Source organism: Mobula hypostoma, unplaced genomic scaffold (assembly GCF_963921235.1).
Source record: "Mobula hypostoma unplaced genomic scaffold, sMobHyp1.1 scaffold_69, whole genome shotgun sequence".
Lineage (NCBI taxonomy): Eukaryota > Metazoa > Chordata > Chondrichthyes > Myliobatiformes > Myliobatidae > Mobula > Mobula hypostoma.
Window position 1 is genome coordinate 534,298 of NW_026948182.1, and position 20,515 is coordinate 554,812.

Genomic DNA, 20,515 nt, shown 5'->3' on the forward strand with positions numbered 1-20,515 from the left:
GACTGGCAGAGTCTGGGTTTCCGGGATCGTTTTTCCACCCAACCCCCTTCCTGGCTAAATGTCCCTCTCCAGCCCCATGCAGACAGTTAAAATCCTTCCCCTCCCCCTTAGTCTGTTAAAATTGACGTGGTCCACATCGCAAACGGTTAATATCAGTCGTGAGTCCACTGAGGACCCGAGTCCGAGAGGGATGGGGGATGGAATACCGGCATTAAACAAGGAGTGACACAGGGTTCAGACACAGAGTGAAACTCCCTCCACACCGTCCCATCACACACTCCCGGGGTCAGACACAGAGTGAATCTCCCTCCACACCGTCCCATCACACACTCCCGGGGTCAGACACAGAGTGAATCTCCCTCCACACCGTCCCATCACTCACTCCCGGTGTCAGACACAGAGTGAATCTCCCTCCACACCGTCCCATCACTCACTCCCGGGGTCAGACACAGAGTGAATCTCCCTCCACACCGTCCCATCACTCACTCCCGGGGTCAGACACAGAGTGAATCTCCCTCCGCACCGTCCCATCACACACTCCCGGGGTCAGACACAGAGTGAATCTCCCTCCGCACCGTCCCATCACACACTCCCGGGGTCAGGCACAGAGTGAAGCTCCCTCCACACCGTCCCATCACACACTCCCGGGGTCAGGCACAGAGTGAAGCTCCCTCCACACCGTCCCATCACACACTCCCGGGGTCAGGCACAGAGTGAAGCTCCCTCCACACCGTCCCATCACACACTCCCGGGGTCAGGCACAGAGTGAAGCTCCCTCCACACCGTCCCATCACACACTCCCGGGGTCAGACACAGAGTGAATCTCCCTCCACATTGTACCATCACACACTCCCGGGGTCAGACACGGAGTGAAACTCCCTCCACATCGTACCATTACACACTCCCGGGGTCAGACACAGAGTGAAGATCCCTCCACATCGTACCATTACACACTCCCGGGGTCAGACAGAGTGTGAAGATCCCTCCACCCCGTCCTATCACACACAGAGTTAATCTCCCTCTGCACGTCACGAGCCATGAGATTCAGGCAAACACAGGTGAACACAGAATTGACCTGCCCATGGATTACGCAGTGTGCTAGTAGATGTAACACATGCTGCCTGGAGGTCGGTGACCAGTGGATTTTCACTGGGATTGGTTCAGAGAGCTCTGCTCTTTGTCATGTTTATAAGACACCCGGATGAGGAAGTGAAAGGGTGGGTTAGTGAGTGTCCGCTGGCACGAAGGAAGTTGGATTTCCTGTCGGAAGTTACTGGAGTTTACAACGGGACATGGACGGGATGAGGAGCTGGGATGCCACGTGGAGCTCACCCCGGAAATGTGTGAAGAGGTTCACTCTGGGAGGTGGAATGTGAGGCAGAAAACAGGGTTAGTGACTGGATTCTTACTTAGCACTGCGGAGAGACAGAGGGACCATCAGCGCCAGTACAAAGTACAGATTTTCCTATTTTTTCTAAATATACTGCTTCTTCTTCTGAACTCCTTCGATTGCCGCCTGAAATTTCCCTCTTGAGTTTTTTTTTGGGCGAACTGAACGATTTGGCGTTTCTGCAGGGTTTTCGGCCCCATGTTGCAAGGTTCGATGGCCTTGGCGGTTCTTGGTTGTGGACTCACTTTAGGCTGCAATGTGATGCTTAGTGCCCTCAGCATTGAACCTGCTTTACTATTTCCGTTATTTAATCGAGGCGCTTCGGCTCGGAACTCTACTGGCCGCTGTAGCCGGCAGCATTGACACAGTCCTGAACTGACTGAGTCAGTGGCTGTGGCGGCAGACATCGGCTGCTGGACCGGCTACACCCGGCTCTGCGGCTCCTGGCTGTGGACTCAATTTTGGGGACTCTGCGTTTTGATTTTGAATATCCCGTTTTATTTTGCTAGCTTTCTGTTGGTTTGCGCAATTTGTTCTTTCACATATTTGGTGGTCTTGTTCTCTGTGTTTTTGATTTCTTTAACCAGGTTCTTTGCTTTGTGGCTGCCTGCAAGCAGACGAATCTCAAGGCTGTGTTCTGTGTAGACAGTTTGATGATAAATGTACTCTGAACTGTGAACAAGTTGGGAGCAATGTTAGGAAGGCGTGCTGGCCTTCATTTGTCGGGAACCGAGGTCAAACGTGGTGAGAAAATGTTGCAGATCTATAACGCACAGGTTAGATCACACTTGAAATGTTGTGTTTAGGAAAAACGGTGGAAACGTGAAAGTGGGTGAAGAGAAGATTTACCGGGATACCACCTGGGCGACACACGCTGAGCTTTACAACCAATAAGTGTTTGTGAATTGAAAGGCGCTGCCTGATCCTGTGATGGAGGTGGGTTCACCAGGTGTTTTCAAAGGTAACTGCATACAGAGATGGCGGGCGATTTATGTGCAGATATTGATACCAAAGTTAACGAGAAGGTTCCACTAATAGTCAGCGGAAAGAAGGTAAGGCCATCACGAGTAAGAGCAGAATTAATCCAGTTCGCCCATCAAGACTGCTCCACCATTTTATCATGGCTGATTCAATTTTCCTTTCAGCCCCAGTGTCCTGCTTTCTCTTTCCATGATCTGCACAATGAAGAATCTATCACTTTCCGTCTTACATATACATAAAGACTTGGTCTCCACAGTTGGCCGTGGCAAAGAACTACAGAGATTCACAACTCTCTGGCTAACGAAATTAATTCTGTTCGGCGTTCTACAAAGACGCTCCTCTATTCTGGGGCAGCGTCCTCTGGTCCTGTACTCTCCCACCATAGAAATTATTCATCCCACATCCATTCATATAAATTATCCATCCCACATCCATTCATAGAAATTATCCATCCCACATCCATTCATTGAAATTACCCACCCCACATCCAATCATAGAAATTATCCATCCCACATCCATTCATTGAAATTATCCATCCCACATCCAATCATAGAAATTATCCACCCCACATCCATTCATAGAAATTACCCACCCCACATCCATTCATAGAAATTATCCATCCCACATCCAATCATAGAAATTATCCACCCCACATCCAATCAGAGAAATTATCCATCCCACATCCATTCATAGAAATTATCCATCCCACATCCAATCATAGAAATTATCCATCCCACATCCATTCATTGAAATTATCCATCCCACATCCAATCATAGAAATTATCCACCCCACATCCATTCATAAAAATTACCCACCCCACATCCAATCATAGAAATTATCCACCCCACATCCATTCATAGAAATTACCCACCCCACATCCATTCATAGAAATTATCCATCCCACATCCAATCATAGAAATTATCCACCCCACATCCATTCATAGAAATTACCCACCCCACATCCAATCAGAGAAATTATCCATCCCACATCCATTCATAGAAATTATCCATCCCACATCCAATCATAGAAATTAACCATCCCACATCCATTCATAGAAATTATCCACCCCAGATCCATTCATAGAAATTACCCACCCCACATTGAAACATAGGAATTACCCATCCCACATCCATTCATTGAAATTATCCACCCCACATCCATTCATTAAAATTATCCATCCCACATCCAATCATAGAAATTATCCATCCCACATCCATTCATAGAAATTATCCACCCCAGATCCATTCATAGAAATTACCCACCCCACATTGAAACATAGGAATTACCCATCCCACATCCATTCATTGAAATTATCCACCCCACATCCATTCATTGAAATTATCCACTCCACATCCATTCTGTCAAGACCTTTCACCATTCGATTCGTTCCAATGACGTCACACCCCATGTTTCTGAATTCCGGTGAACACCGGGCCAGAGTGAACAGACCCTCTGTACATAACGAGCCATTAATGCTTGAAATCATTTTTGTAAAACAGGCTTGAGCCCTCTCTAGTTTCGGCTCATCCTTTCTAAGCGAAGCAGGGCAGATCTGCTCACAACACTCAAAGTGCAGCCTTAACAGTGCTTTATAAAGTCTCGACCTTAGATGGGGCGAGTGATCTCTCTCCATAGCGTTCACTGAGTTATTTCTGTGGTGGTCAGGGAAACTGGTTTCCCAAAGAATGGTCCTCCCTCTTTCCTCCCTTTCCCCATTCGGAATCAGAGGATTCTCGCCCTTATCGCTTTGTTAAACCTAACTTGTGCTGATACAATCAACGTTGACTTTCACTGCCCACGGGAAACTGCAGAATGACGCGCGAAGCAGCACCGGGTCAAAATGCCGAAAGGCATCCTCCCGGGGATTCACTGATATCGGAGCCCGAGGGGGCGGTGTCCGGTCACTTAGATGAGTGAGAGTGGGGAGTGAGAGTGTGGATTCACAGATATCGGAGCCCGAGGGAGCGGTGTGCGGACAGTTAGATGAGTGAGTGTGTGGAGAGTGAGTGTGTGGATTCACAGATATCGGACCCGAGGGGGCGGTGTGCGGTCAGTTAGATGAGTGAGAGTGGGGAGTGAGTGTGTGGATTCACAGATATCGGACCCGAGGGGGCGGTGTGCGGTCAGTTAGATGAGTGAGGGTGGGGAGTGAGTGTGTGGATTCACAGATATCGGACCCGAGGGGGCGGTGTGCGGTCAGTTAGATGAGTGAGAGTGGGGAGTGAGTGTGTGGATTCACAGATATCGGACCCGAGGGAGCGGTGTGCGGTCAGTTAGATGAGGGAGAGTGGGGAGTGAGTGTGTGGATTCACAGATATCCGAGCCCGAGGGAGCGGTGTGCGGTCAGTTAGATGAGTGAGAGTGGGGAGTGAGTGTGTGGATTCACAGATATCGGACCCGAGGGGGCGGTGTGCGGTCAGTTAGATGAGTGAGAGTGGGGAGTGAGTGTGTGGATTCACAGATATCGGACCCGAGGGGGCGGTGTGTGGTCACTTAGATGAGTGAGAGTGGAGAGTGAGTGTGTGGATTCACAGATATCAGACCCGAGGGGGCGGTGTGCGGTCAGTTAGATGAGTGAGAGTAGGGAGTGAGTGTGTGGATTCACAGATATCGGACCCGAGGGGGCGGTGTGCAGTCAGTTAGATGAGTGAGGGTGGGGAGTGAGTGTGTGGATTCACAGATATCGGACCCGAGGGGGCGGTGTGCGGTCAGTTAGATGAGTGAGAGTGGGGAGTGAGTGTGTGGATTCACAGATATCGGACCCGAGGGGGCGGTGTGCGGTCAGTTAGATGAGTGAGAGTGGAGAGTGAGTGTGTGGATTCACAAATATCGGACCCGAGGGGGCGGTGTGCGGTCAGGTAGATGAGTGAGAGTGGGGAGTGAGTGAGTGGATTCACAGATATCGGACCCGAGGGAGCGGTGTGCGGTCAGTTAGATGAGTGAGGGTGGGGAGTGAGTGTGTGGATTCACAGATATCGGACCCGAGGGAGCGGTGTGCGGTCAGTTAGATGAGTGAGAGTGGGGAGTGAGTGTGTGGATTCACAGATATCGGACCCGAGGGAGCGGTGTGCGGTCAGTTAGATGAGTGAGAGTGGGGAGTAAGTGTGTGGATTCACAGATATCGGACCCGAGGGGGCGGTGTGCGGTCAGGTAGATGAGTGAGAGTGGGGAGTGAGTGTGTGGATTCACAGGTATCGGACCCGAGGGGGCGGTGTGCGGTCAGTTAGATGAGTGAGGGTGGGGGTGTGCTCTGGGTTGCTGTCCGTGTGGATGCTTCTGGTGGGTGGTGGGGTTCTGTGGTTGTTGAGCAATGGGCGTCTGCTGAGCGTGAGGGGTCAGACGGGGGCTGTGGGAGCGGCTGATGTGCCGTTATGGGCCCACAGAATCAAGATTAGGTACCCTGGTCTTGTGTTGCTACTCAAGCCAGTGCGGGAGCGGAGATGCAGCTTCAGTGATGGTGGGGTGGTATGAGAACGGCTTCAGGGTCTGACCGGTGAGACCGGCTGGGTGGTGTTCGATAGAGGTCTGCGGTCAGACCATGGAGGGAATTTTCATGTAGTGCTAGAGTCGAGGGCCAGCGATCACAACCTCAGATAATGACGTCCCTTCAGAAAAGGACGAGAAGCAATTTCTGTAGACAGAAAGTTATGGATTTGTGGAATTTATTGCCACGGATAGCTTGAAAGGCAAGTAACTGGGCATATTTAAAGCGGCGTTTGAGGAGGTGGACAGGTAGTAAGGATGTCAAATGCGACGAGGAGAAGGCAGGGGAATGGAGATGAGAGGAATGATATGTATGACCATGAGGCTATAAGACATAGGAGCAGAATTAGGCCGGCTCGCCCATCCAATCTGCTTCGCCATTCAATCACGGCTGATCCTTTTTTTTTAACTCCTCCTGAACTCCAGTTCCCAGCCCTCTGCACGTAACTTTGGTGCCATCTCCAATCAAAAACCTACCAATCTCTGCCTTAAATACGCCCGACGACATGGCCTCCACAACTGGATGTGGCAATAAATTCCACAAATTTGCCAACCTTTGACCAAAGAAATCTTTTTTTGAAAGGGCGCACTTCTATCCTGACTCTGTGCTCTCTCGTTCTAGCCTCTCCCACCACGGTAAGCACCCTTTCCACATCTACTCTGGCTAGTCCTTTCAACGTTCAAATAGTTTCAATGAGATCCCCTTCTCACCCTTCTGAATTCCATCGAGTAGAGTCCCAGAGCCATCAATTATCCTTGTGAACGTCCTCCAGACTCCCTCCAATGCAGCACATATTCCTAAAGATGAGGGACTCAAAACTGTTCACAAAACTCAAGGTGAGGAGTCAGCCGTGATCGAATGGCGGAGATCGGTCAGCCGAATAGCCCAATTTTATTCCTATATCTTGTGGTATTGAGGCCAAATTTAGTGATAAATTAATGATGAATATTGCTTTTCATTACTCACATAACGAATTGTCTGGCGTCCCTGTGACAAAATTTGGAGGCTTGGATGTTTTAAACTGACAGTTTCAAAGGTGGTCCCCCGATTCACATGTCACGACGAGGATGGGATTCGAACCCATGATTCGAACCCATGCGTGCAGAGCACAATGGATTAGCAGTCCATCGCCTTCACCTCTCGGCCACCTCGTCTGCTCTTCTCTCTCTTGTGTTCCGAAGTTCTGAATATTTTCATAGCATTTAAAACTTCTGCTTAAGGTCCACACATGTGTGTTCAGATTCTATGCCGATTTACTTTGCTCGCCGTGCTCACCAGAATTCATGGAGGTGGATAAAGACAGTTTAGAGAGATTTGTGCCAACCACAGGAAACACGGAATTAGTTATTTTATGCACTTCAGACGCTATGGACGCGTGGCATAAGTATCAATTCCGTGCTCTGTAACTCGGAGAAACTGAACGTTTTGAGTTGTAAAATGAGATAAATTTATGTTGAATTAAATAAGATTTCAATAGCTTTGTTACCATGTTGCTCGATTTCAAGTAAACAGATATTATAGGAATTTGCCATTTGGTTCGAGAATGACGACTTTCCGCGTATTGGGCAAATGCAATAACCCGATAGCTCCCACATTACAGACAGGCTGACACGCTCTGCGCAGCCGCAGATCTGAACACCCGAACGCTGACCCGACACAATCACGTGGCTGCTCGGCTCTGGAATACCAAACCAACTGCTCATAGATCTAAAAAGAGATCGAGTTCACTCTATCAGTAATGTATTGAATGTGGTGGCCCATTTTCCCTGATTCCAATCCCAGAATGAAACGCCGCTGCAAGAGACAGTGCATGTGGCTTTGAGAATTCCTTTCTATGTGATAGAAACAGAATATTGAACAGCCCAGAGCAGGAATGAATGGAGAGATATTGACAACAGTGGCCGAATATTCACCTGGAATGAAATCACTGCATGCGAGTACTTTTAGCTCGGTGAGGAAATCATTCTACACGTGGAAACTCCTTGCAGCAGTCTGCATGTTTCCCATTCTCACAGAATACGGCCGTGTGGCCTAATGGATAAGGCGTCTGACTTCGGTGCTTGATCAGAAGTCATCAGAAGATTGCAGGTTCGAGTCCTGCCACGGTCGTTTTGACAAACTGGCGGATTTGGTTCCATTCTGTCTCTCATTCCCTGGAGCATGGTTGTCTCAATCCCGTGTGGGGATTAATCGGAGTACTACACCCTCCGGGAAAACGTAATGCCTAGTCTTCGTTGTATGTAACATATAATATTACGCGTCTATTCTGTGAGTATTTCTGCAGACACTTTCATAAACAATTGGTTGGAGCTTCTCAGACGCTCAGGAGGAGCTGCTGCTGGGAAGGTGAAGTTTATTTCACATTCAGCTCCGTCTCCGAGCCCGCCTTATCGGCAAGAATTCACCACCCAGCACTGACGGTACATTCTCCTGTCTCAAACCCTTCTCCTCTTCCTGGTTCTCTCCCTGCTCCGGGATATCTTCATCACTAATTGCCAACGAGACATCAACCGCCTCAACACCAGGAATCCTCACTTCTCCTCGAACTTTACCCCCTCTGAATACACTGCACCTCCAATCTCTCAGCACCAGTCCAAACCTTACCAACAATCCCGCAGACAGGGTGCTGCTGTTGTAGAGTGGCGGACTGACCTCTACCTTGCTGAGACACGGCGGTACCTCTCAGACACATCCTCCTGCCTACACCTCGAATAATCCCGACTCCGGACGATCAGAGAACTGTCTCCGACATTATCACTGACATCACCAACTCTGGAGTACCTCCATTCACTGTGGAAAACTCGTGGTTCCGTTGCCCTGAACTGCTCTCTTCTACCTCCTACTCGATTCACAAATCTGAATGTCTGGGTAGGCCCATTATCTCTGCCCGCTCCTGCCCCACTGATCCTGTGTTCTCATCGCTCCAGTCCATCCTATGCCCCATACTTCAGTCCCTTCCCACCTGCATTCCCGACCCTTCCCGTGCTCTCGATTCCCTCACTAACTTTCAGTTCCCTGGCCCTGACCGTTTCATTTTCTCCATGGATGTCCATTCCCCCTTTTAAAAGGCCCTTAAAGCTCTCCATATTTCTCAAGGAAAACCAGCCAATTCCCCTCCATCATCACCATCCACCGTCTGACAGAACCGGTCCTCACCTCAACAGTTTCTCCTCCGCCTCATCCCACTTTCTCCAGATTCAGTGTGTAGCCATGGACGCTCGCATAGGTCCCGGATATGTCTCCTTTTTCGTTGCCTAAGTAAAACAATCCATGTACCAAACCTTCCCCGGTAATGCACCCCAACGCTTCCACCGCTGCATCGACGAATGTATTCTGCCGCTTCATGCGCTCACGCTGAGCTCGACATTTTCACCCACTTTGCCTCCAACTTCCACCCTGCCCTGAAACGTCTCACTCAATGCGAGCAAGACGATGGAAGCAGACACCAGAGGGTCCATGTGCCAGTCCTCATCGGAGGATCAGAGAGGGAGAGCAACTTCAAATTCCCGGGTGTTACTATTTCAGTGGATTTGTCCTGTACCCATCACAAGTGCAATTGCGAAGAAATCACGGCGGCGCCTCTGGTTTCCTAGGAGCTTGCAGAGATCGGCATGACACCTAAAACTTTGACATTTTTCTATAGATGTGTGATGCAGAGTGTAGTGACTGGCTGCATCATGGCTTGGTGTGGAAACATTAATATCATTGAACGTAAGTTCCTACAGAATGTGATGGATTCGGCCCAGTACATGTCCGGTAAACTCTCCCACCACTCAGCACATCTCTGTCTGGGGACTTTGCCATTGCTCATTTGGTGGGTGGTGGGCGCTGATGCGTTTTGCTGAAACGTTGTGGGGCGGAATTGATCCTGTGCTGCTGATTGTGTTGATTTATTAATCTCCTCAACCCCCATTAACTGTTCTGCCCGTGACCTTTGACACCCTGACTGATCAGAAACCTATTAACGTTTGTTTTATAAAATCCCAGTTGCTCCGCCTTTACAGCCGTCCATAGCAATGAGTTCCCCAGATTCACCACTCTGATGGCAGAATTTTATCCTCATCTTTCTTCTAAAGGGCACCCTTCAATTCTGAGTCAGTGCCATCTGGTCCTAGACTCCCTTCACCACGTGAATTATTCCCACCACATCCACACTGTCACCGTGTTTCAATATTCTATAGTTGTCAATAATATGCACCCACATTTATCGAACGCCTCTCACGCGCAAACCCTTTAATTTCGGGATCATATCGTCCCCATGGCATCATCAATGGTGACGGGAGAGGTTCCAGAGGATTGAAGGTTTGCAGGTATTGTTCCCTCATTCATAAAATGGAGTAGAGATCGCCCAGGAAATTATAGACCAGTGAGGCTTACTTCAGCGGTTGGTAAGTTGATGGAAAAGATCCTGAGAGGCAGGATTTATGAACATTTGGAGAGGCATAATATGATTAGGAATAGACAGCATGGCTTTGTGAAAGGCAGGTCGTGCCTTACAAGCCTGAATGAATTTTTTGAGGATGTGACTAAATACATTGATGAAGGTAGAGCAGTAGATGTAGTGTATATGGATTTTAGTAAGGCATTTGATAAGGTACTCCATGCAAGGCTTATTGACAAGGTAAGGAGATATGGGATCCAAGGACACATTGTTTTGTGGATCAGAATTAGCTTGCCCACAGAAGCGAAAGAGAGGTTGTAGACGAGTCATGGAGGCCCGTGACCAGTGGTGTGCCTCGGGGTTCTGTTCTGGGACTCCTACTCTTCGTGATTTTTATAAAATAACCTGGATGAGGAAGTGGAGGGATCTGTTAGTAAATGTGCTGATGACACGAAGGTTGGGGGTGTTGTGGATAGTGTGGAGGCCTGTCAGCGGGTCATCGATAGTATGCAAAACTGGGCTGAGAAGTGGCAGATGGAGTTCAACCCAGATAAGTGTGAGGGGATGTTGCCGGAAGAGCGTTAGGTAACGTTCAGCCGGCTAAGGGGCTCCATTCCGGATTTGCTGTCTGTGTTTACTCCCATAGCGTTCGTCTCTCCCAAGGCTGCCCAAAAGGCCGTGGGGCTATTTACCCATAGCCGGGGATCTGTTCACGAGCACCAGGGCGCGTCCACACACCGGCGGGCCTGCAAGCCACGTGTGCCGGAGCCAGACGTCCTCCCTGCCCTTTGTAGTTCAGCCTGAGTCCGAAAGTAGTTCAGTTTCCCTGTGTCGCCAGCGAGTGAGCACTATATGAGGCTTCCTGTTGGAAAGGCGATAGACTGGCAGGGAGAGAATTACACGTTCAGCTCTCCTTTTCTCCTCGCCGAAAGTGAGAGCCACAAACACTACCCACTACACTATCACACTAGACGCGTTACAACAACCATATTGACACATATCTGTGACCCTGATGATATTATGCACCTTGTGAATGTCACCCCTCAGCGGCTTATATAGCAGGGAGAATCTCTCAGCTTACACAACCTATCCTTATAGCTCAAATCGAGTGTTCCAGGATACATTCTCATGAAACGTACCCGGGACGCTTTCCAGTCTGATGGCATCCTTCCTATGCCTTGTCTACGTGTATATGTATCCACCGGCTTGGTTCATCCAATTCTGCAAAATTTCCAGTATTCTGCCACTTACTCAGCAAGATCTGCCCTGCCTTAACTTGACAAAGTGCTACATTTTATCATGTTAAATTCCACCTGCGATTCATTGAACCCTTTCTAAGTTGGGCAGATCTCTTTGTAAGCTTGGACAATCCGCTTCATTGTCCGAGACACCAGCAATACGGATGTCATTTACAAATTTATGAACCGGCTGATTATATTTAATTAGCCTCCGCCTGTGTAAATGCTGATGGATCCCAACACCGGCATTTCCTCCTGTAACCCTGCCAACAGCGCTGTTAAACTCAATAGCCAGCATTTCATGCATCGTTATTCAATTACTGTACAGATCAAAGACAGATCGTACTTAACCATGATGTGCGAGGTAATACATTTTGTAGACTCAAGTAAGAGCGGGATGTCTACATTATTGATAAGGCTTTAGGGATTTTGAGATTTGAGTATAATTCCAAAATCCACGATGGCACTGGCGATACACGTGACGTATTGCCGACAGCTCGCAAAATGTCCAGATGTATTTCTTCTGAACCACTGTTGCTGCAATCTGAAACTCCTAATTTTACCTTAAGAAACGTACTTTTGAGCTGTCCAAACAAACTGGTAATCTAATGAGCTCCTGAAGGACCAGGTGGACTTGACTCTCGGGAATGCAGGTGCGGGATATTTCAGCGATCAGCCATTACCTTTGCCGGAAAAGAGGTCGGTTCGGAAGACTTCAAGCCAGACTATATCGCCGGGTTATAAAGCATACTCTACCTGGCATCTTCTTAGCCAAAGGCCAATTACTTGAAAACACGATACGTTACGTAAGCGGAACATTGCTGTTTCGCAGGTAAATGAGCGACTGCTGTCTTCTCTGTTTCATGGAGACATGGCTCACTGCTGTCTTCTCTGTCTCATGGAGACATGGCTCAGTTCGGTGGAACAGCTGGAAGGCTTCTCAATCTACCGTTGGGGTAAGGGAAGATGTTATTGTGGTGGTGGTGAGGGGGGTGTTGTTTCATGATAGATTCTTCATGCTCTCTGTAAATAGCGGTCTCGTCGCTCCCCTGTTCTCCCAACCACAACATCCAATGATTAAGTTCTGTTGGTGCTACTTACCGAGAGGGTTCTCCTCATTGATCCGGACAGCACTTTACATATCGCCAGAGCAGATGTTAAGCAAGCATACCATGTATTCAGTGCCACGATCAGCAAACAAGGAACTGCCTACCCTGAGGACTTTTAAATCATTGCGAGGGTTTCTATCAGGCTTATTTAGAGAAATCTAGGCTTATTTGCCATCAGCACATCATCCCCAGTACCAGGGGCTCCCGCACACTCGACCACTGTTAGAGCACGATCAGGACAGCCTACCGTTCCATCGCCAGACCATACGTCGGGCATTCTGAACGTCTCGTTTTCTTTCTCCTACCTCCATCCAGGCGGAGGGTAAGGAACAAGACACCAGATGAATCGGCAACAATGATGTGGTCGCGGGAATCGTAGGGCCGACACTGAATTGCTTCGAGGCGATAGCCAGAAATAAAAATGACCCAGGGCTCATAAGAGAATCTGAATTTCACAATCTTTATAAAGACACTGAGAACGAGTGTTTACCACTGAGTCATTCAGAGTCCAGAGTGTTCCTTAACCAGAAGCACTGGATGAACAGGAGATCTGCAAAATGCTGAGCGGTAGATTCTTGGCAATATTTATCACATTTATTCATTGCTATTATTAATCTATAGGTTTTGTTTTATAGTTTGCCCATTTGATAGTTGTCTATTGCTGTGTGCAGCGCTTTATCAGCTTCCCTGGTGGTCTAGTGGTTAGGATTCGGCGCTCTCACCGCCGCGGCCTGGGTTCGATTCCCGGTCAGGGAATTAAAATATCGCCTGCTGTAATTTAATGTGCTAATTTTTAAACCATCGTATGGATTAACTTGTTTCCACAACAACCCCATTCCTGTCACTCGATAAAACCACAAAATATAGGACCATAATTAGGATTAGGCCGTTTAGCCCATCGGGGTTGTTTCGACATTTCCTCTCAGCCCCATTCTTCTGCTTTCTACTTGTATCATTTCAAGCCCTGATCAATCAAGAATCTATCGATCTCTGACAAATATACAGAAAGACTTGAACTCCACAGGGGCCTGTGGCAACGAATTCGACAGATTCACCACTCACTCCTCGTCTGTTCTGAAAGGATGCTCCCCTACCTCGAGGCTGCGTCCTTTGGTCTTAGATTCTCCCACCATAGGACACATCCTCTCAGCATCCGCCTCATCAAGGCCTTTCGCCATTCGATAGGCTTCAATGAGTGGCCGCACAATCTACTGAATTCCAGTGAAAGCAGGCCCGGCGCCAGCAAACGCTCTTCAAATCACTAGCCATTCCATCCTAGCATAATTTCTCTGAATCTCCTTTGAACCCTCTCCAGCTTCAGCAATACTTTCTCAGCTAAGAGAATTAAAACTGCTTACAATACTTCAAGCGAGGACTCGCCAGTTCTTCACAAAGTCTCTGAATCACATCCTTGCTTTATATTCTAGTCCTCTTGAAATGAAAGCGAACATCGCACTTATCTTCCCCACCACAGACTCAAACTACAAATTAACCTTTAGGACATGATGGTGCAGGTGTGTACGTCGCAATGGAAGGCCTGTACAGGGACTCCCAAGGCTCTGAGCGCCTCAGTCTTCTTGTTTGCATTTTCTCTCCTTTTAGAAAGTGTGCTCCTTCATTTCTGTTATGAAAGTGTATGACCATAACTCTCCCTGTACTGCATCCCATCCGCCACTTCTTTGTCCATTCTCCCAATCTAAGTTTTTCTGTAGCCTCTCTACCCCCGGGAAGGAGCTCCTGCTCGTTTCGCTCTGAAGGATCTGTACACGGCTGGTGGAGTGATTCGACCTGTCCAGGTGCCGGGTCCCTGCACTGAAACTGTTGGAATGTTTCATTAGTTTCATCTGCTTTACCGGTGAGATCAAAGACCGTTTCATGACAATATTCTGTGCCCATTTTGCGCTCGTGTAAGCTTCTTCATCTAATCTATTTGCCATCTGTCTGCATGTGCACCAGCAGGACACGATTAATTAGAAAGAGGGCAGTGAACATACCAGTGTCTACTCTGATTCTGACTATTCGTGGTTGATCGAAGTCTTCTTGTTTACACATTCATCCCGGTGGTGTACGCATTGTACCGCATTGCTCGTAAGAAGTGGAAAGTGAGTCAGAGACAATATCAAAGTTGCTGGTGAACGCAGCAGGCCAGGCAGCATCTCTAGGAAGAGGAACAGTCGACGTTTCAGGCCGAGACCCTTCGTCAGGACTAACTGAAGGAAGAGTTAGTAAAAGATTTTGGTAGAAACTGGTAGTGCGAGGTGTGGGAACTATAAGGTTGGTAGCAGTGGCTGGGAGATCCCCTGAGCGGATAAAGTCGGTGATGGTGTGGGAGACAATGGCCTGGTGCTCCTTAGTGGGGTCAGGATCGAGGGGTAAATAAGAGCAGATATCCACGAGTTGTCCCTGTGCCTCGGCAAGGTAGAGGTCAGTACGCCAGACTACAACAGCGCCCCCCTTATAGGCGGGTTTAATAATAAGGTTAGGATTAGTGCGGAGGGAGTGGAGACCAGAGAGTTCCCAAGGAGTGAGGTTGGAATGGGAACAAGGTGCGGTGAAGTCGAGACGGTTGATGTCCCGTCGGCAGTTAGCAATAAAGAGATCCAGAGCAGGCAGAAGGCCAGAGCGGGGTGTCCATGAAGAAGAGGAGGGTTGAAGACGGGAGAAGGGGTCATCGGTGGGGGTGGAAGAGTGCTTGCCGAAGAAGTAGGCGCGGAGACGGAGTCGGCAGAAGAAGAGTTCCGCATCGTGGTGAACACGGAACTCGCTGAGGTATGGGCGAAGGGGGACAAAGGTGAGGCCCTTACTGAGAACAGAGCGTTCTGCCTCCGACAGTTGAAGTTCGGAGGGGATGGTAAAACTCTTACTAACTCTTCCTTCAGTTAGTCCTGATGAAGGGTCCCGGCCTGAAACGTCGACTGTACCTCTTCCTAGAGATGCTGCCTGGCCTGCTGCGTTCACCAGCAACTTTGATGTGTGTTGCTTGAATTTCCAGCATCTGCAGAATTCCTGTTGTTCAGAGACAATATGATTGCTGAGCAATATGACAGCATCTGCATCACCTGATCATAGCGGTAGTCGGCTCAGTAACCACGCATGCGTCTTTGCCATTGCTCTGACATATGATGTCTATCCAGTGATATCTGACGTATTCCACTGGTACGAGTCGTGAAGAATTGATGAATTGATACAGGCTCTTCGACTCAAAGAACCATTCCGACCACCTTTCCCACCAGAGTAAGTCCCAGTTTCCTGCGTGCGGACCATATTCCTCCAAGGCCCGCCCGTCCATGAAACTGTTCTACCTGCCTGATCGACTTCTTCTGGCAGCTCATTCCGCATATTCACTAAAGCCTTCGTGAAAACGTTACTGCCCATGTTCCTTTCAAATATTCCAATTTCAAATAAATTGGTCTCCTTTGCACAGAAAAAAAAACAGACTGTTAACATTCATTTTACCTGTTTTAAATCGCATTCTTCTCGTCTTGGAATGAGCAAATGACAGGCTTGGATAAATTCTTTATATAACCCAGTTCTCCTTGTCCTGAAAACGTCATTGTTGACTTGCACTGTTCACAGTTTAACGGCCTATTTTCTATAATAGAGCGTCCGGAACTATACATGGCACTCTATACACAACCTCAACAATGACCTATCATAATGTCTTGTTTTACGTTCCTTCCTGTTGCCCTGAATGAGAAAGGCTGGAATGAGAAACGGCTTCTCACTATACCATCGAAATCAGCGAACAGTGAGCTTGTGCCTCTGGGTCCCTCGTGTCAACTGTACTCCGCAATGCCCGGCCATTTACAGCACAAGTGCTTTGCAAATTTTATTTTCAAAATGCACGACGTTATACTTATCTACATTGGAATCCATTTACCACACATCCGTCACTTCTCTAATTGAACTAGGTATGTTTGCAATCAACAGTAACCTCCCTCAGTATCAACAGCACCGCCTGATTTTGTGTCATGCAGAAATTTCCTGATCAAGACACGATTTCGCATCAAAATTACCGACATAAATAAGGATTAGCGAACAACAGCGACCACTGTGTCATACCAAAAGTCTCCCATATCGAGCTGACTACCACACACCCTCACTAGCACCCTCCAGTTCCTTCCCAATTCTAGCCCCATTCGCAGCTCCCCACACTGGTCAGCTACCCTCTACGTTCAGTTCAGCGGCAGTGGGTGAATCCGAAATGTGTGCTATCTCTTTCCGTCCAGAGATGTTACCTGACCCGCTGTCCACTGTTCCTGCAGCGATTCGTTACTTGTTCTATATGACATTTGTTAGACCAGGTGAACATGACTTTGAAAAATATAATCCAGGTGCAGTCTCAATAAAGCCCGAAATAACTGTGCGAGGTCTTACAGACAATAACTTACAATAAATACAATGTATCATTTGATCTTCATCACGACTCACTGCACCTCAATCCCTCGCCTGTTAAACACACTCAGTGATGCTGTCTCTCTGTAGAAGAGGGTGACCATACATTGTCCACATTGGACTCCACGGCGGGAGGAGAAGATGACAGCGCGCCACGCGTGCTCAGCTGTCCGGTGAAAAATGATGTCGTATCTGTTAAATAGGAGCCGTGGACAATTCTGATTTGATGGAGAATAGACGTGAAACCACAGAGGAACATCTGGAAAAAATTCTGAAACGCCCGTCCGCTGTTGTCGTAACTTTGCAGTCGGGAATCTTTCAGAGGGTAGTCCTCAAAATCCTGGGCCTTACCTGCTTTTGGCGACCGAGAAGGAGGTCGAATCGTTTGGCAGAGATGGCGCTCAGTACTCGGTGTCGGAGAGCTGATCAGAGCTCGAAGTTTTCGGATGACTCAGAGTCGGATTGTGGTCGGCATGGCAGGGAGAGTTTTTCTTCTTTCTCCCGTCTGCGTGAAATGTGGGACATTTGAGAAACTTTGAACTTTACTGTGCTCACGGACTTCTTCATCAAGTTATGGTATTGTTACACTGTTTGTAACTATATGTATAATTATCTGGTTTTGTCAGTTTTTTTCAGTCTTGGTTTGTCCTGTGATTTGTGACATCACACCGGAGGAAATAATGTATCACTTCTTAATGCATGCATTACTAAATGATAATAAAAGGGGACTACGTGTCTTCATAATCTGATCACTCAGTTTGACTACATCACCTTGACTCATCTGGACGGGATCATCGCTGCTCAAATCTCAGTGAGTATTGTCTGGTCCAGTCGGGTTTATTGCCGTGTGTCCAGGGACGGTGAGGTACAGGTACAATGAAACTCCTGCAACATCATTGCAGGCTCGAAGAGACAGAGACATTAATCATACAATTCTGCATCACTGGCAAAAGATAGATACAAATCTTGTGTCATTTTCAGACTTGGAAATGATTCCTCGGGCAAACTGATGACATAGGTTTGGATCAACTGATCTCCAAGCATCCGTCCCTAATATATATCCACTGGGATAGCATACAGGCCCAAGAAAGGCCTGTTTATTCCTTTTCTTTAAACACACAGACAACAGAAAGAAGGGCAAGACTCTAATCCTCTTCAACCAGCCCTGACATTCAATAACATCAGGCTGGTCCAAACTTGCTCTCATCCTACTCCCCATACCACACTTGCCGGTCAAAAGTCCTCCACCAAATCTTCTTCCGTCTCTCTAGGTGAGAGGAGATAAATTTCTGTCGTCCGCCTTTATTTCAGCGCCCTGTAACGCCACCAGCTTCCGATAGAAGCAGATGGGTATAAATGTTAAATAACGGGACATTGTTCTGAGATTTCGTTCTGGATTGAGAGGACTTTGGGGAGGGGGGCAAAACCAGTCGGTGTTTGTGGGAGAGAACAACTCCTGGGTGAAACCGTTTTCCGCCATTTGTTAACATATTAGATTGACATCTGCACACACCAATGGGAGCTAGGTATGTTGCATGTCTTTGACGATGATTGGTTTGTGGGTTGTTGGCTGATGACGGGAGCATCACACCAGTGACAACCGGCGAGGGTGATATTGACGGAAGATCAGCGAACCTGCCTGTGTACGGCACTGCACGGTCGCTCGCTGGTCAAGAGTGCAATGGGGAGTCTGTAAAGCGAATGACATGAAAATGCGAAAGCTTTTCCTTTTCTGCCCTGTTCAGCGACTGAATTATAATCTCAATCCCCCTCCCACCCTCGGTTGGATAATATTTCTTATTGAAATACGTAAATATTTTATTGGTTCAAACTTCCATTCTTTTTCAGCTAAATTTCACGTGGTGTTCGTGTCTTAACGGAGCACTGAACCGAAGTTCCAGAAACAGATTTATTGGAAAATCGGAATTCCTTCATGTCATGTTACCTGTTCGCCCGTACGTTTCGGCACCGGTTCATATCTCCTCCCCTAAACTCCACCCCAGCTGTGTTGTAAAGAAATATCTATAAACTTCCCACCCCACTCCCGCAGTCCTTTCAGTGAACGCAAACTTCGATTATTGATTGCTAAACGCTTGCTTCAGCCTTGTGAGGAAAGTGTGGGAGTGAGGAGGGAAGGGGTATGCGGAGAGAGAGAGAGAGAGAATGAGAATGTGTGCTTGTGTGTGTGTGTGTGTGTTGTGTATGTTACAGAGAGAGACAGAGCAAGAGCGAGACATGGAAGTGAAGCAGGGGAGAGAGTCACATCGTAGGCAGGGCAAGATCGATAAACCCGGGAGTTTGAAAGGCAGTGGAAGAGAGAGAGTTGCACGGCAATTTACCAATTTCATGTTCACATTGGGCCACCGTTTTCCTCATAGTGTTTTCTTGACCATCAGAATATTTCACCCCGCTGAGAAAACAAAGTGGATCTTTCCGTCCCTTCATTTAAACTTAGAAGCTGGAGGGCTCGTTAAGTATGTCACCGTTCGGACGGAGGAGGAAAAATGGTTCATGCCTCCTGACGGAGGGTCTCGGCCTGAAACGTCGACTGTACCTCCTCCTAGAGATGCTGCCTGGCCTGCTGCGTTCACCAGCAACTTTGATGTGTCATGAGTTTACACATCGCCGTCCAACAGAGGGAGCAAGAGAGAGCGCTGAGTTATACTCATTGATGCTACTTCTCCCAGTTTCTTCAATGATAAGGACAGTTAATATTAAATTGGTGTCGTTAATTCTTAAAATTCCAAGGTTGCTGCTGATTTGGCCGCAGGAATTCTGCTCAGTGCGATAAATCGTCCGCAATCCAGCTGAAGGAAGTGGGTTGGTGAACGAAGTGAGGCGCTCGGTATCCAAACAGCTGTAGAACCCACCGACATCAATCGCTCTGTTTCTACTCGAAATCTATTGTTAGAGACTCGGTTGCAAAGTAACAATGTCGTCGCTAAGTAAACTCCACCAGAAAGGATTGTTTAAGCTGCCTCACGGAGATTGATCAGAGTCGGGGTAGAAATGAACTCTGGACACTGAGTAGAAATGCAACAGTATTGAAGAGTGTAAAAATCTTAAAGTCTGCCGCCTGGACTTGGCAGAGAATGTAGCGTTCAGAGAGCAGCCGGGGAGTTATTGACAGGCAGCTGGATTTCTAGTCCCTGATGGCTGTAGAGTGAGCACTGCGAGCAGGGCTCGAACCTGCGTGGGGAATCCCCATTGGATTTCAAGTCCAACGCCTTAACCACTCGGCCATGGCAGCTCCATCTATGTTACTTACCCACCGCAGCACTGCATCTGAAGCGAGGGCTGAACATGATTTATTTTCACTGATGGCAATGATGAATCATCATTCCGATACAAATAGTATGATTGGACAATTTGGGAATATGATGCAAGACTGGTAGGTCAGAACGTGAGTGTACAGGGATAATGTTGGCGTTAGTATTGCAAATGATGATAGATCATTGGTCCATAAGACGAAGGAACAAGAACAGGTCATTCGCCCCATTGAGTCTGTTCCCCCATTGTAGCAGAGCTGATTTAT

The 20,515-nt window shown here is 47.9% G+C and overlaps 4 non-coding genes across 4 annotated transcripts; 2 read left to right on the forward strand and 2 right to left on the reverse strand.

Annotated features, from left to right (window-relative positions):
- Nucleotides 1-6,916: 6,916 nt before the first annotated feature.
- trnas-gcu (transfer RNA serine (anticodon GCU)) lies at nucleotides 6,917-7,011 on the reverse strand. The gene has a single exon. It is a non-coding gene; the product is annotated as a tRNA-Ser (tRNA).
- An 866-nt stretch (nucleotides 7,012-7,877) lies between these two features.
- On the forward strand, nucleotides 7,878-7,966 carry trnar-ucg (transfer RNA arginine (anticodon UCG)). The gene is given in 2 exon segments: nucleotides 7,878-7,914; nucleotides 7,931-7,966. It is a non-coding gene; the product is annotated as a tRNA-Arg (tRNA).
- Nucleotides 7,967-13,269: 5,303 nt separating this feature from the next.
- On the forward strand, nucleotides 13,270-13,341 carry trnae-cuc (transfer RNA glutamic acid (anticodon CUC)). The gene has a single exon. It is a non-coding gene; the product is annotated as a tRNA-Glu (tRNA).
- Nucleotides 13,342-20,148: 6,807 nt separating this feature from the next.
- trnas-uga (transfer RNA serine (anticodon UGA)) lies at nucleotides 20,149-20,230 on the reverse strand. Its single transcript has one exon. It is a non-coding gene; the product is annotated as a tRNA-Ser (tRNA).
- Between the last annotated feature and the right edge of the window lie 285 nt (nucleotides 20,231-20,515).